This window comes from Trachypithecus francoisi, unplaced genomic scaffold (genome assembly GCF_009764315.1).
Source record: "Trachypithecus francoisi isolate TF-2019V2 unplaced genomic scaffold, Tfra_2.0 Lachesis_group13, whole genome shotgun sequence".
Taxonomy (NCBI): domain Eukaryota; kingdom Metazoa; phylum Chordata; class Mammalia; order Primates; family Cercopithecidae; genus Trachypithecus; species Trachypithecus francoisi.
Window position 1 is genome coordinate 21,160,719 of NW_022681458.1, and position 17,641 is coordinate 21,178,359.

Genomic DNA, 17,641 nt, shown 5'->3' on the forward strand with positions numbered 1-17,641 from the left:
GTACCCAGTAGTCATTCAGGAGCAGGTTGTTCAGTTTCCATGTAGTTGAGCGATTTTGATTGAGTTTCTTAGTCCTGAGTTCTAGTTTGATTGCACTGTGGTCTGAGAAACAGTTTGTTATAATTTCTGTTCTTTTACATTTGCTAAGGAGTGCTTTACTTCCAGTTATGTGGTCAATTTTGGAATAAGTGCGATGTGGTGCTGAGAAGAATGTATATTCTGCTGATTTGGGGTGGAGAGTTCTATAGATGTCTATTAGGTCCGCTTGGTGCAGAGATGAGTTCAATTCCTGGATATCCTTGTTAATTTTCTATCTCGTTGATCTGTCTAATGTTGACAGTGGAGTGTTGAAGCCTCCCATTATTATTGTATGGGAGTCTAAGTCTCTTTGTAAGTCTCTAAGGACTTGCTTTATGAATCTGGGTGCTCCTGTATTGGGTGCATATATATTTAGGATAGTTAGCTCTTCCTGTTGAATTGATCCCTTTACCATTATGTAATGGCCTTCTTTTCTCTTTTGATCTTTGATGGTTTAAAGTCTATTTTATCAGAGACTAGGATTGCAACCCCTGCCTTTTTTTGTTCTCCATTTGCTTGGTAGATCTTCCTCCATCCTTTATTTTGAGCCTATGTATGTCTCTGCATGTGAGATGGGTCTCCTGAATACAGCAGACTGATGGGTCTTGACTCTTTATCCAGTTTGCCAGTCTGTGTCTTTTAATTGGACCATTTAGTCCATTAACATTAAGGTTAATATTGTTATGTGTGAACTTGATCCTGCCATTATGATATTAACTGGTTATTTTGCTCTTTAGTTGATGCAGTTTCTTCCTAGCCTCGATGGTCTTTACATTTTGGCATGTTTTTGCAATGGCTGGTACTGGTTGTTCCTTTCCATGTTTAGGGCTTCCTTCAGAGTCTCTTGTAAGGCAGGCCTGGTGGTGACAAAATCTCTAAGCATTTGCTTATCTGTAAAGGATTTTATTTCTCCTTCACTGATGAAACTTAGTTTGGCTGGATATGAAATTCTGGGTTGAAAATTCTTCTCTTTAAGAATGTTGAATATTGGCCCCCACTCTCTTCTGGCTTGGAGAGTTTCTGCCGAGAGGTCTGCTGTTAGTCTGATGGACTTCCCTTTGTGGGTAACCCGACCTTGCTCTCTGGCTGCCCTTAACATTTTTTCCTTCATTTCAACTTTGATGAACCTGGCAATTATGTGTCTTGGAGTTGCTCTTCTCGAGGAGTATCTTTGTGGTGTTCTCTGTATTTCCTGAATTTGAATGTTGGCCTGCCTTACTAGGTTGGGGAAATTCTCCTGGATGATATCCTGAAGAGTGTCTTCCAACTTGGTTCCATTTTCCCCATCACTTTCAGGCACCCCAATCAGACGTAGATTTGGTCTTTTTACATAATCCCATACTTCTTGCAGGCTTTGTTCTTTTCTTTTTCTTCTTTTTTCTTTTGGTTTCTCTTCTCGCTTCATTTCATTCATTGATCCTCAATCGCTGATACTCTTTCTTCCAGTTGATCGAGTCGGTTACTGAAGCTTGTGGATTTGTCACGTATTTCTCGTGTCATGGTTTTCATCTCTGTTATTTCATTTATGATCTTCTCTGCATTAATTATTCTAGCTATCAATTCTTCCACTCTTTTTTCAAGATTTTTAGTTTCTTTGCGCTGGGTACGTAATTCCTCCTTTAGCTCTGAGAGGTTTGATGGACTGAAGCCTTCTTCTCTCATCTCGTCAAAGTCATTCTCTGACCAGCTTTGATCCGTTGCTGGCGATGAGCTGCGCTCCTTTGCAGGGGGAGATGCATTCTTATTTTTTGAATTTCCAGCTTTTCTGCCCTGCTTCTTCCCCATCTTTGTGGTTTTATCTGCCTCTGGTCTTTGATGTTTGTGACGTACTGATGGGGTTTTGGTATAGGTGTTCTTCCTGTTTGATAGTTTTCCTTCTAATAGTCAGGACCCTCAGCTGTAGGTCTGTTGGAGATTGCTTGAGGTCCACTCCAGACCCTGTTTGCCTGGGTATCAGCAGCAGAGGTTGCAGAAGATAGAATATTGCTGAACAGCGAGTGTACCTGTCTGATTCTTCCTTTGGAAGCTTCCTCTCAGGGGTGTACTCCACCCTGTGAGGTGTGGGGTGTCAGACTGCCCCTAGTGGGGGATGTCTCCCAGTTAGGCTACTCAGGGGTCAGGGACCCACTTGAGCAGGCAGTCTGTCCGTTCTCAGATCTCAACCTCCGTGTTGGGAGATCCACTGCTCTCTTCAAAGCTGTCAGACAGAGTCGTTCGGATCTGCACAGGCCTCTGCTGCTTCCCGTTGTTTTTTAGCTGTGCCCTGTCCCCAGAGGTGGAGTCTACAGAGACAGGCAGGTTTCCTTGAGCTGCTGTGAGCTCCACCCAGTTCGAGCTTCCCAGCAGCGGCTTTGTTTACCTACTTAAGCCTCAGCAATAGCAGGCGCCCCTCCCCCAGCCTCACTGCTGCCGTTTCAGTTAGATCGCAGACTGCTGTGCTAGCAATGAGGGAGGCTCTGTGGCTGTGGGACCCTCCCGGCCAGGTATGGGTATAATCTCCTGGTGTGCCCGTTTGCTTAAAGCGCAGTATTGGGGTGGGAATTACCCGATTTTCCAGGTGTTGTGTGTCTCAGTTTGCCTGGCTAGGAAAAGGGATTCCCTTCCCCCTTGGGCTTCCCAGGTGAGGTGATGCCTCGCCCTGTTTCAGCTCTCGCTGGTTGGGCTGCAGCAGCTGACCAGCACCAATTGTCCGGCACTCCCCAGTGAGATGACCCCAGTGCTTCAGTTGAAAATGCAGAAATCACCGGTCTTCTGTGTCGCTCGCGCCAGGAGTTGGAGACTGGAGCTGTTCCTATTCAGCCATCTTGCTCCACCCCCTAGTATTTTTCAATATCTTCAAAAACAACAGCCCAGAGGAGATGGGTGCACCAAAATCTCACACATCATCACTAAAGAACTTATGTAACCACATACTACCTGTTCCCCAAAAACCTATGGAAATAAAAACTTTTTGAAAAAATATATTAAAGAGATATGCAGTGACATGAAAAGCAGAAAATACACAAAATTGGCAAATTGTACACATGTTTAAATTATTGTGAATATAATAAACCAAATGTTTCATAAAAAAAAATAATAATGGCCCAGAGATCTGATTCTATGGACAGGAAGTATTCTAACTTTCTAGACAGAAGTAAGCTGACACACTTAAAACAACCTAGTTAGTATTTTCTCTTATTGCTCTTTCAGTAAAATAAATAAATAAATAATAAAACACATATATAGAGAGAAATTTACATATAAATTTATATACATACATCTACTTCTATATGCTAAATACATAGATTTAGTATGGCTTGGGCATTCAAATTTTTAGGCGTCACAACTTGAAACCTGGGATAGATTCATCCCAAAACCTAAGTTTAGAAATTAAAATGTAACAGTTTAAAAATTTTTTGCTACTATAGAGTTCCAATTGCCTACCATTAACAATGTACAGGAAGTTTTCTCAATTCCTTTTCATAGCAGGAAAAGGACCCCATGGATCTTTGGGTTTCCTCCTGGGCCCAGACCCAATGGCTACTCTTCCATCTCCCATTGAGTTCAGCCATCAGGCAGACAGATCACCTGAGGTCAGGGGTTCGAGACAAGCCAGGCCAATATGGCAAAATCCCATGTCCACTAAAAACACACAAACTAAAAACTAAAAACACAAAAAAATTAGTTGGGTGTGGTGGTACATGCTTGTAATCTCAGCTACTTAGGAGGCTGAGGCATGAGAATCACTTCAACTCAGGAGGAGGAGGTTGCAATGAGCCAAGATGGTGCCATTGCACTCCAGCCTGGGCAATAGAGCAAGACCCTGTTGAAAGAAGAACAGAAATAAAGAGAGAGAGGGAGAGAGAGAGAGAGAGAGAGGAAGGAGGAGGAGGAGGAAGAGGAGGAGAAGAAGAAAGAAAGAAAGAAAGAAAGAAGAAAGAAAGAAAGAAAGAAAGAAAGAAAGAAAGAAAGGAAAGGAAAGGAAAGGAAAGGAAAGGAAAGGAAAGGAAAGGAAGAAAGAAAGAAAGAAGAAAGAGAAAGAGAAGAAGGAAGGCAGGAAGGAAGGAAGGCAGGAAGGAAGGAAGGGAGGAAGGGAGGGAGGGAGGAAGGAAAGGAAGGAAGGAAAGAGAGAGAGAAAGAGAGAAAGAAAGAAAGCAAGAAAGGAAGGAAGGAAGGAAAGAAGGAAGGGAGGGAAGGAAGGAGAGAGAGAGAGAAAGAGAGAAAGAAAAAGAAAGAAAGAAAGAAACTAAATAGCTTCCTTCCCACCTGTACCTACATGAGAGTCTAGAAACATGGCTCGCTGAATAGAATTAATCACCAAAAGATACTCCTTTCCATAATTCCACCAGAGCAAAATTGTGTGTGCAGTTTGTTCGTAGATATTGTCAATCAGAGCTAGAGAGTAGTTAAGACAGTAAAAACAGATTCTATTCAGGACCATTGCAATAAGAGAAAAGAGGCCTCAGTATAGAATTGGTCTCAATTCTTAATACAGCATGAACGGCCGGGCGCGGTGGCTCAAGCCTGTAATCCCAGCACTTTGGGAGGCCGAGACGGGCGGATCATGAGGTCAGGAGATCGAGACCATCCTGGCTAACACAGCGAAACCCCGTCTCTACTAAAAAATACAAAAAACTAGCCGGGCGTGGTGGTGGGCGCCTGTAGTCCCAGCTGCTCGGGAGGCTGAGGCAGGAGAATGGCGTGAACCCGGGAGGCAGAGCTTGCAGTGAGCTGAGATCCGGCCACTGCACTCCAGCCTGGGCGACAGAGAGAGACTCCGTCTCAAGAAAAAAAAAAAAAAAAAATACAGCATGAACAAGTTGGAATTTGATAGCCAAGGAGGAAGGGGGAGGTCGTGGGATGGAAAATTACTAAAAGAAAATACCAGGGGAAGGGGACAGTTCTGGCTAAACCAATCTAATAGGATTCTTGCTGAAGGCAGACCAGGGTGATCAATAATCAACAATGGGGAATGAAGAAAAATGAGGAATCTGATGACATATTGGATATCGAAGGTGATCAAATATAGAGGAGGTGAGATGGGGTGGGGGTCTGGTTAAATTGTCCTAGCAGAATTCTTGGTAAAATTGGACAATGCAGTTATCTACTGGAAAAAAAGGCCAGGAGAGCCTGACTACGTTTTCTTAAGAAGATAATCTTTATCAGTGTCATGCCTATTTTTCGTTTTGTTTGTTTTGAAACAAGGTCTCACTCTGTCACCTAGGCTGGAGTGCAATGGCATGATCATAGCTCACTGCAGCCTCAAACTCCTGGGCTCAAGCAATCATCTTACCTAAGCCTTCTCAGCTGCTGGGACCACAGGCATATACTAATTTTTTTATTTGATTTTTTGCAGAGACAGGATCTTACTATGTTTCTCAGGCTGGTCTCCAACTCCTGATCTTAAGTGATCCTCCTGCCTTGGCCTCCCAAAGTACTGAGGTTACAGGGAGGAGCCACCTGGCCTGTTTATTTATTTTTTCTTTTACAAGAACTCTATTATATTTGAAACCTGTTTATTTATACCCAACGAGTACTTTTTAAGAATAAGGAGCCTGCCAGATATCACTTACTCAGTGTATAACTTACTGGTGTTTTACTGGGGGGAAAATGGTCAAGGGAGAAAGGAAAGGCAGAAAAAAAGGTGGAGGTGGAAAGGGGAAAGAGGTAGAAAGAGAAAGATGAGGTAGAAAACAGAAGCAAGAGAGAATAAAAGAAAAAGCAGGAGATCAAAAAGAAAGAAGAAATTGAACCCACTGGACAGCAACCTGAGGGATGGTGCCAACCATCTGTCCAGTAAAGAACAGGGCATAGCCAACCCAAGACAAGGTACTGAAGACACTAGGTTTATCAGCATGGCTTTGTTATTCGGTCTGAATTTCTGTGAACATCTAGATCTTCAGACAAACTCATATTTATATGCAAATGTAACAAATGTGCATGGAGTATTTAGTATTAACCATGCCATTCAAAAGGAAAACCCAGGGTTTTCAGAACCTGTTTTTGTATTCAGCCGTGTCTACCAAGGATATAAAACTGAGGTTCTAGCAGATTTCATTCATCCTCACAATGACCCTAAGAGAAGTATAAAACTCTTATAATTGTTCACATTTTCTGGTCTCATGTTGGAACTTGTATAGAAAATAAGAATTCTTGCCGGGCACGGTGACTCACACCTATAATCCCAGCACTTTGAGAGGCTGAGGCAGGTGGATCACAAGGTCAGGAGACAGAGACCATCCTGGCTAACACGGTAAAACCCCGTCTCTACTAAAAATACGAAAACTTAGCCAGGCATGGTGGCGGGCGCCTGTAGTCCCAGCTACTCGGGAGGCTGAGGCAGGAGAATGGCACGAACCCAGGAGGCGGAGCTTGCAGTGAGCCAAAATCATGCCCCTGCACTCCAGCCTGGGCAACACAGCGAGACTCTGTCTCAAAAAAAAAAAAAGAAAAGAAAAGAAAAGAAGAGTTCTTGTCCAATAAACACGACCCCAAATATAGAGCGTATCGCTTTACAGAATACCTGTTTAACATAGTGTGGTTAAAGTGGAAACTTGTGTGTGTGTGTATATGTGTGTGTGTCTTTTAAAACACTGAACAACTTTACATAAGCCTTCTTATCTGCTCCCTAAGATTTCTCCAGAGCTATAAGCAACATATCAAGGTATTTCACTCAGTAAATGACATCCTGAATTTCACTGAGATCATCTGCTTCAGTCCAGGGAAAAGTAGGAATTCTGCAATGACAATGCTCCAACCCTGAAGCCCAGGCATCCAAGACTCAGAACATGGCTACAATAGCTGAGCCACAGCTAATTCTCTCAAGGCTTGATCAGATCAGATGGAGAGGTTAAATGCCTGGTAAGTCCTACTCCTGATGCCACTCTTTTCAACAAGCAGTTTCTAATTAAGAAGACTTCCCACCTCTTCCTTTGGTTTTCTGTGAGGTTTCTGCCCACTGCTATTAACTTCTGCTGGAAACTCTGGGCTAATATTGGACACTATTTTTCCTCATTTAAATCATGTGTGCAAGATGGAAAACAAGGGTAGGAGCACGAATGGGGTTTTTCTTGTTGTCAGACTATAAGCTCCTTGTGGAAGAAACTTTCTGTGGTCTAGATGACCACTTATAGTATTTAATGATGTGTTTGTTTCTGGTTCTTAATCTGTGGAAAGGAAGATGTTCAAGTATTTGTTGCACAGATGTATTCCAGACATCTTGGGAGGCTAAAAACCATAAGACATAGTTTCCATCCTCAAAGACCTACAGTCAAGTTAGGAAGACAAGAAATAAAGAAGTGAAGAGTTAATTAAAAAACAATACAAGGTTAATTAATAAAACAACAAAAAAGACAAGTCATAAAGCAATGCATTTTTAATTTCCAGATAAATTGCATAGCTAATACTTCAAGAGAACATAGAGATTACTTCAAGCTGCGATAGAAATGAAAACTTTTACGAAGGAAGTAGAACTCAAGCTGGGCCTTAACATTTGCATCAGATTTGATGATCATCAGAGCTTACTATGTGCCTGGCAACATATCTCATTTACTTGTCACAAAACCATGGTAGGATTGATATTATCTCCATTTTACAGAAGAGAAAATTAAGGCTCATTAAGGTTATGTAATGTCATCCAACGTCAGGTTTCAAACCCCAGTCTAGCTCTGAAACACACAACCCCACAACATATTGCATGGCTTTTTGATACTCTAAAGGTTTAAGCTAAACTCAGAGATGGAAACACATTTTAGCCATGTGCATTGAATATGCTGGTACAGCATGACTGAAAGTGTCACCAGAAAGGGGTCCAGATCCAGACCCCAAGAGAAGGTTCTTGGATCTCATGCAAAAAAGAATTTGGGGCAAGTTCATGGAGTAAAGTGAGAGCAAGTTTATTAAGAAAGCAAAGGACTGGGGGCAGTTCCAAGATGGCCGAATAGGAACAGCTCCAGCCTCCAGCTCCCAGCATGAGTGACACAGAAGATGGGTGATTTCTCCATTTCCAACTGAGGTACCAGGTTCATCTCACTAGGGCTTGTCAGACAGTGGGTACAGGACACTGGGTGCAGCCCACCAAGCATGAGCCAAAGCAGGGCAAGGCATCGCCTCACCCAGGAAGCACAAGGGGTCAGGAAATTCTCTTTCCTAGCCAAGGGAAACTGACAAATGGCATCTGGAAAATTGGGTCACTCCCACCCTAATACTGCACTTTTCCAACAGTCTTAGCAAACAGCACACTAGGAGATTATATCCCATGCCTGGCTCAGAGGGTCCCACGCCCATGGATCCTCACTCATTGTTAGCACAACAGTCTGAGATCAAACTGCAAGGTGGCAGCAAGGCTGGGGGTAGGGCTCCTGCCATTACTGAGGCTTGAGTAGGTAAACAAAGCAGCTGGGAAGCTCAAACTGGGTGGCACCCACCGCAGGTCAAGGAGGCCTGTCTGCCTCTGTAGACTCCACCTCTGGGGGCAGGGCATAGCCAAACAAAAGGCAGCAGAAACCTCTGCAGACTTAAATGTCCCCGTCTGACAATTTTGAAGAGAGTAGTGGTTCTCCCAGCACGGAGTTTGAGATCTGAGAACAGACACACTGCCTCCTCAAGTGGGTCCCTAACCCACAAGTAGCCTAACTGGGAGGCACCCCCCAGTAGGGGCAGACTGACACCTCACACAGCCAGGTACCCCTCTGAGGCGAAGCTTCCAGAGGAACGATCAGGCAGCAACATTTGCTGTTCAGCAATCTTTGCTGTTCGGCAGCCTCCGCTGCTGATACCCAGGCAAACAGGGTCTGGAGTGGACCTCCAGCAAACTCCAATAGACCTGCAGCTAAGGGTCCTGACTGTTAGAAGGAAAATTAATAAACAGAAAGGACATCCACTCCAAAACCCCATCTGTACATAAAACTGCAAAGATGGGGAAAAAACAAAGCAGAAAAGCTGAAATTCTAAAAATCAGAATTTCAGCTTTGGAGAGGGAGAGTGGCTCTCCCTCTCCAAAGGAACACAGCTCCTCGCCAGCAACGGAACAAAGCAGGATGGAGAATGACTTTGGTGAGTTGAGAGAAGAAGGCTTCAGATGATCAAACTTCTCCGAGCTAAAGGAGGGAGTTCGAACTCATTGCAAAGAAGCTAAAAACCTTGAAAAAAGATTAGACGAATAGCTAACTAGAATAACCAGTGTAGAGAAGTCCTTAAATGACCTGATGGAGCTGAAAACCATGGCACGAGAACTACATGGCAAATGCACAAGCTTCAGTAGCCTATACAATCAACTGGAAGAAAGGGTATCAGTGATTGAAGATCAAATGAATGAAATGAAGCGAGAAGAGAAGTTTAGAGAAAAAAAGAGTGAAAAGAAACAAACAAAGCCTCCAAGAAATATGCGACTATGTGAAAAGACCAAATCTACATCTGATTGTTGTACCTGAAAGTGATGGGGAGAATGGAACCAAAGAGGAAAATACTCTGCAGGATATATCCAGGAGAACTTGCCCAACCTAGCAAGGCAGGCCAACATTCAAATTCAGGAAATACAGAGAACACCACAAAGATACTCCTTGAGAAGAGCAACCCCAAGACACATAATTGTCAGATTCAGCAAAGTTGAAATGAAGGAAAAAATGTTAAGGGCAGCCAGAGAGAAAGGTCGGGTTACCCACAAAGGGAAGTCCACCAGACTAACAGCAGATCTCTCAGCAGAACTCTCCAAGCCAGAAGAGAGTGGGGACCAATATTCAACATTCTCAAAGAAAAGAATTTTCAACCCAGAATTTCATATCCAGCCAAACTAAGCTTCATAAATGAAGGAGAAATAAAATCCTTTACAGAGAAGCAAATGCTTAGAGATTTTGTCACCACTAGGCCTGCCCTGAAAGAGCTCCTGAATGAAGCACTAAACACGGAAAGGAACAACCAGTACCCGCCACTGCAAAAACATGCCAAATTGTAAAGACCGTCAATACTAGGAAGAAACTGCATCAACTAATGAGCAAAACAACCAGCTAACATCATAATGACGGGATCAAATTCACACATAACAATATTAACCTTAAATGTAAATGGGCTAAATGCTCCACTTAAACAACACAGACTGGCAAATCGGATAGAGTCAAGACCCATCAGTCTGCTGTATACAGGAGACCCATTTCACATGCAGAGACACACACAGGCTCAAAATAAAGGGATGGAGGCTGATCTACCAAGCAAATGGAAAACAAAAAAAGGGCAGGGGTTGCAATCCTAGTCTCCAATAAAACAGACTTTAAACCAACAAAGATCAAGAGACAAAGAAGGCCATTACATAATGGCAAAGGGATCAATTCAACCAGAAGAGTTAACTCTCCTAAATATATATGCACCCAATAACTATCCTAAATATATATACACCCAATCACAAAGCAAGGCCTTAGAGACCTACAAAGAGACTTAGACTCCCACACAATAATAATGGGAGACTTCAACACCCCTCTGTCAACATTAGACAGATCAATGAGACAAAAAGTTAAAAAGGATATCCAGGAATTGAACTCAGCTCTGCACCAAGCAGACCTAATAGACGTCTAGAGAACTCTCCACCCCAAATCAACAGAATATACATTCTTCTCAGCACCACGTCGCACTTATTCCAAAATTGACCACATAGTTGGAAGTAAAGCACTCCTCAGCAAATGTAAAAGAACAGAAATTATAACAAACTGTCTCTCAGACCACAGTGCTATCAAACTAGAACTCAGGATTAAGAAACTCACTCAAAACCGCTCAACTACATGGAAACTGAACAACCTGCTCCTGAATGACTACTGGGTACATAATGAAATGAAGGTAGAAATAAAGATGTTCTTTGAAACCAATGAGAACAAGGACAAAACATACCAGAATCTCTGGGATACATTTAAAGTAGTGTGTAGAGGGAAATTTATAGCACTAAATGCCCACAAGAAAAGCAGGAAAGATCTAAATTTGACATCCTAACATCACAATTAAAAGAACTAGAGAAGCAAGAGCCAACACATTCAAAAGCTAGCAGAAGGCAAGATAAAACTAAGATCAGAGCAGAACTGAAGGAGATAGAGACACAAAAAAAACCCTTCAAAAAATCATTGAATCCAGGAGCTGGTTTTTTGAAAAGATCAACAAAATTGATAGACCACTAGCAAGACTAATAAAGAAGAAAAGAGAGAAGAATCAAATAGACTCAATAAAAAATGATAAAGGGGATATCACCACCAATCCCACAAAAATACAAACTACCATCAGAGAATACTATAAACCCCTCTATGCAAATAAACTAGAAAATCTAGAAGAAAATGATAAATTCCTGGACACATACACCCTCCCAAGACTAAACCAGGAAGAAGTTGAATCCCTGAATAGAGCAATAACAGGCTCTGAAATTGAGGCAATAATTAATAGCCTACCAACCAAAAAAAGTCCGGGACCAGACTGATTCACAGCTGATTTCTACCAGACGTACAAGGAGGAGCTGGTACCATTCCTTCTGAATCTGTTCCAGTCAATAGAAGAAGAGGGAATCCTCCCTAACTCATTTTATGAGGCCAGCATCATCCTGATACCAAAGCCTGGTAGAGAAACAACAAAAAAAGAGATTTTTAGACCAATATCCCTGATGATGCAAAAATCCTCAGTAAAATAATGGCAAACCAAATCCAGCAGCACATCAAAAAGCTTATCCGCAATGATTAAGTGGGCGTCATCCCTGGGATGCAAGGCTGGTTCAATATATGCAAATCAATAAACGTAATCCAGCATATAAACAGAATGAAAGACAAAAACTACATGATTATCTCAATAGATGCAGAAAAGGTCTCTGACAAAATTCAACAGCCCTTCATACTAAAAACTCTCAATGACTTAGGTATTGATGGGATGTATCTCAAAATAATAAGAGCTATTTATGACAAACCCACAGCCAATATCATACTGAATAGGCAAAAACTGGAAGCATTCCCTTTGAAAACTGGCACAAGACAGGTATGCCCTCTCTCACCTCTCCTATTCAACATAGTGTTGGAAGTTCTGGCCAGGGCAATCAGGCAGGAGAAGGAAATAAAGGGTATTCAATTAGGAAAAGAGGAAGTCAAATTGTCCCTGTTTGCAGATGACATGATTGTATATTTAGACAACCTCACTGTCTCAGCCCAAAATCTCCATACGCTGATAAGCAACTTCAGCAAAGTCTGAGGATACAAAACCAATGTGCAAAAATCACAAGCATTCTTATACATCAATAACAGACAAACAGAGAGCCAAATCATGAGTGAATTCCCATTCACAATTGCTTCAAAGAGAATAAAATACCTAGGAATCCAACTTACAAGGGATGTGAAGGACCTCTTCAAGGAGAACTACAAACCACTGCTCAGTGAAATCAAAGAGGACACAAACAAATGGAAGAACATACCATGCTCATGGATAGGAAGAATCAATATCGTGAAAATGACCATACTGCCCAAAGTCATTTATAGATTCAATGCCATCCCCGTCAAGCTACCAATGAGTTTCTTCACAGAATTGGAAAAAACGGCTTTAAAGTTCAATGGAACCAAAAAGAGCCCGCATTGCCAAGACAATCCTAAGTCAAAAGAACAAAGCTGGAGGCATCACGCTACCTGACTTCAAACTATACTATAAGGCTACAGTAACCAAAACAGCATGGTACTGGTACCAAAACAGAGATATAGACCAATGGAACAGAACAGAGTCCTCAGAAATAATACCACACATCTACAGCCATCTGATCTTTGACAAACCTGAGAGAAACAAGAAATGGGGAAAGGATTCCCTATTTAATAAATGGTGCTGGGAAAATTGGCTAGCCGTAAGTAGAAAGCTGAAACTGGATCTTTTCTTTACTCCTTATATGAAAATTAATTCAAGATGGATTAGAGACTTAAATGTTAGACCTAATACCATAAAAACCCTAGAAGAAAACCTAGGTAGTACCATTCAGGACATAGGCATGGGCAAGGACTTCATGTCTAAAACACCAAAAGCAACGGCAGCAAAAGCCAAAATGGACAAATGGGATCTAATTAAACTAAAGAGCTTCTGCACAGCAAAAGAAACTACCATCAGAGTGAACAGGCAACCTACAGAATGGGAGAAAATTTTTGCAATCTACTCATCTGACAAAGGGCTGATATCCAGAACCTACAAAGAACTCAAACAAATTTACAAGAAAAAAACAAACAACCCCATCAAAAAGTGGGCAAAGGATATGAACAGACACTTCGCAAAAGAAGACATTTATGTAGCCAACAGACACATGAAAAAATGCTCATCATCACTGGCCATCAGAGAAATGCAAATCAAAACCACAATGAGATACCATCTCATGCCAGTTAGAATGGTGATCATTAAAAAGTCAGGAAACAACAGGCGCTGGAGAGGATGTGGAGAAATAAGAACACTTCTACAGTGTTGGTGGGACTGTAAACTAGTTCAACCATTGTGGAATACAGTGTGGCAATTACTCAAGGATCTAGAACTACAAATACCATTTGACCCAGCCATCCTGGGTATATATCCAAAGATATATACCCAAAGGATTACAAATCATGCTGCTATAAAGACACATGCACATGTATGTTTATTGCAGCACTGTTCACAATAGCAAAGACTTGGAACCAACCCAAATGTCCATCAATGATAGATTGGATTAAGAAAATGTGGTACATATACACCATGGAATAGTATGCAGCCATGAAAAAGGATAAGTTCATGTCCTTTGTAGGGACATGGATGAAGCTGGAAACCATCATTCTTAGCAAACTATCCCAAGGACAAAAAACCAAACACCGCATGTTCTCACTCATAGGTGGGAACTGAACAATGAGAACACTTGGACACAGGAAGGGGACCATCACACACCAGGGCCTGTCGTGGGGTGGGGGACTAGGGGAGGGATAGCATTAGGAGATATACCTAATGTAAATGATGGGTTAATGGGTGCAGCACAACAACATGGCACATGTTTACCTATGAAACAAACCTGCATGGTGTGCACATGTACCCTAGAACTAGAGAAGAAGAAGAAGAAGAAGAAGCAGAAGAAGAAGAAGAAGAGGAAGAGGAAGAGGAAGAAGAAGAAGAAGAAGAGGAGGAGGAGGAGGAGGAGGAAGAAGACGAGGAGGAAGAAGGAGAAGAGGAAGAATTCACAGTTTAAAAAAAAAAAAAAAGCAAAGGACTAAAAGAATGGCATTAGGACGAATACCTAATGCATGCGGGCCTTAAGACCTAGATGACGGGTTGATAGGTACAGCAAACCACCATGGCACAGGTATACCTATGTAACAAACCTGCATGTTCTGCACATGTAAAGCATGGGCTGCTTGACTAACTACAGTTATTTATTGATTATATGCTAAACAAGGCGTGGGTTATTCATTAGTTTTCTGGGCAAGAGGGGGCAATCCCTAGAACTGAGGGTGCCTCCCCATTTTGAACCATATAGGGCAGCTTCAGGACATTGTCATGGCATCTGTTAACTGTCATGGCACTAGTCGGGTGTCTTTTAGCATGCTAATGTTTTAGCATATAATGAGCAATAAGGATGACCAGAGGTCACTTTCATTGCCATCTTGGTTTTGGCGGGTTTGGGCTGGTTTCTTTACTGCATCCTGTCTATCAGTGGGGCCTTATGTGACCTGTATCTTGTGCCAACCTCTTTTCTCATCCTGGGACTGAGGACACCTAACCTCCTGGGAATACAGCCCAGCAGCTCTCAGCCTCATTTTACCCAGCCCCTATTCAAGATGCAGTTGCTCTGGTTCCAACACCTCTGACAAAAGGTCAGTTGGAGCCTTCAAGATTGAAATTTCTGGGGAACAGCGTGATGAAGCTAAACAGATAGATGGAGTGAGCCTTATCTGTATTTGCCAAATTATACACAGTGGGTATTATCATGCACTTGAGTTAGGAAAGACTTAACTGTTTAACTCAAAATATGTCCACTTCCTATTCTTTCTGAGCTTCAGCAGTACTAAATTCCTATTTAAGAAAAATGCCAGCACTCCAGAATTCTCCATTCCAAACTTGGGATAATCTACATATTATTTTGCATAAGTCTGCATATCAAGTTAAAGAGCTCCCTCTCCCCTTGGTTATATGATGTTAATTAATTGACTAGTGCAACCTTGGGCAGTTTTCTCATCCCTTGCCTCTCCTGCTTGCAGCCCACCCAAGGAGCAGGTGTTTCACTCCAGGGAGATTCAGGGCCCATTCTGGCAGAAAGCAGTTGACACAGCCGCTTATCAACCCTAGCTCTGAGGCTTTGGAGGAGAGAGCCTGCCCCACCTTGTCGGGAAGAATGACAGTGAACACCTGCCCCCGCGATCCCTGCCTGCCCTCCCTGCAACTCAGAGGCAGAGAGGAGGTATCCAGAAGCCCTTGGACTTTAAATAACAACTTGGGAGAGGAAGAGCGTGGGGGAGAGTAGCCTTGGATTACCTGCAGAGAAGAAATAAGAGCTACAGATAGAATGAAAAATAAGAAAATTATAGCCAGACTGGGCTTCAGGTAAGACTTTCAGCTGTTGTTCCTCCTCTTTTTTCTTCAGTAGGTCAAAAACTATAGTGTTACCAGAAAGGGGACCCTGTCCAGACCCCAAGAGAGGGTTCTTGAACCTCATGCAATAAAGAATTCAGGGCAAGTCCACAGAATAAAGTGAAAGCAAGTTTAATAAGAAAGTAAAGAAACAAAAGAATGGCTACTCCATAGGCAGAGCAGCAGCATGGGCTGCTCGACTGACTATACTTATAGTTATTTCTTGATTATATGCTAAACAAGGGGTGGATTATTCAAGAGTGTTCTGGGAAAGGGGTAGGCAATTCCCAAAACCGAAGGTTCCTCCCAGTTTAGACCATATAGGGTAACCTTCTGGACATCGTCCTGGCTTTTGTAAACTGTCATGGCACCGGTGGGAGTGTCTTTTAGCATGAATGCATTATAATTAGCGTACAATGAGCAGTGAGGATGACCAGAGGTCACTTTTGTTACCATCTTGGTTTTGATTGGCTTCTTTATCACAACCTTTTTTTATCAGCAACGTCTTTGTGATCTGTATCTTGTGCTGACCTCCCATCTCATCCTGTGACTATGAATGTCTAACCTCCTGAAAATGCAGCCCAGTAGGTCTCAGCCTTCTTTGACCCAGCCCCTATTCAAGATGGAGTCGCTCTGGTCCAAATGCCTCTGACAAGAGGACCCAAAGCCCCACAGTATCATGGTAAATGGACAACACTGTTACCTGGAAGGGAAATACAAGCTCCCTTGCCTGCAGCTGTGGGAAAGAGCAGTCATCAAGGCCTGCAAGACATCTACAGTCAACTTCCAAGTGCGTTGGGAGAAGTCTGTCTTACAAGCTGAGGAAAATCCCACCGAAATTCCCTTTCCTGCTGGTTATGTTGATCCCACTTCCTATACAACCCAGTGTACCAGTTGTGTGCTTTCATGCCTATTTTGCAGAATTGACTAAGGATTGAACTCTGATCTTTTTTTTTCTCTTGTCCAAATTCCTATCTAAGGTGCCCGGGGAGTCACACCCTACAAACCATGAAGTCTCATCAGATGGGTTTTGTTACAGGAAAGGAATCCCAATCCAGACCCCAAGAGAGGGTTCTTGGATCTCACGCAAGAAGGAATTCAGGACAGGTCCATAGAGTAAGTAAAAGCAAGTTTATTAGGAAAGTAAAGGAATAAAGAATGGCAACTCCATAGACAGAGCAGCCCCAAGGGATGCCGGTTGCCCATTTTTATGGTTATTTCTTGATGATATGCTAAACCAGGGGTGTATTATTTGTGCCTCCTCTTTTTAGACTATATAGGGTAACTTCCTGGTGTTGCCATGGCATCTGTAAACTGTCATGGCACTGGTTGGAGTGTAGCATTGAGGATGACCAGAGGTCACTCTCACGGCCATCTTGGTTTTGGTGGGTTTTGGCCGGCTTCTTTACTGCAACCTGTTTTATCAGCAAGGTCTTTATGACCTATATCTTGTACCAACCTCCTATCTCATCCTGTGACTTAGAATGCCTAACTGTCTGGGAATGCAGCCCAGTAGGTCTCAGCCTTATTTTACCCAGCCCCTATTTAAGATGGAGTTGCTCTGGTTTGCATGCCTGTGACAGTTTCATTTAATCTTATATAACATGGCTTAATTTCCAACTTCTGGGCATAACATCACATGACAGATAAAGAAGGAAATCAAAATATTTTATGCCCAAATATGTTTCTTTACCATATTTTAAAATGGCCTGCAAAGCCATTCTTGTGGGAGGAAATTGCATCGGTAAAGAATCTATTAACATAACTAGATCTTTCCCCTTCCTGTCCAGGCCCTCCCAATTTTGAAGAGATTAACTGAGAGTCCAGTATCTTTTAGAGGTCTGAATGGTTTTAGAGGTCTGAATGGGATACATTTACCACCACTGCCTCTAAGGGCTTTCATCTACATAATAAGAACCCTGGTCTCCACAACCCCTTATCTTTTTTTTTTTTTTTTTGAGACGGAGTCTCACTCTGTCGCCCAGGCTGGAGTGCAGTGCCTCAATCTCTACTCACT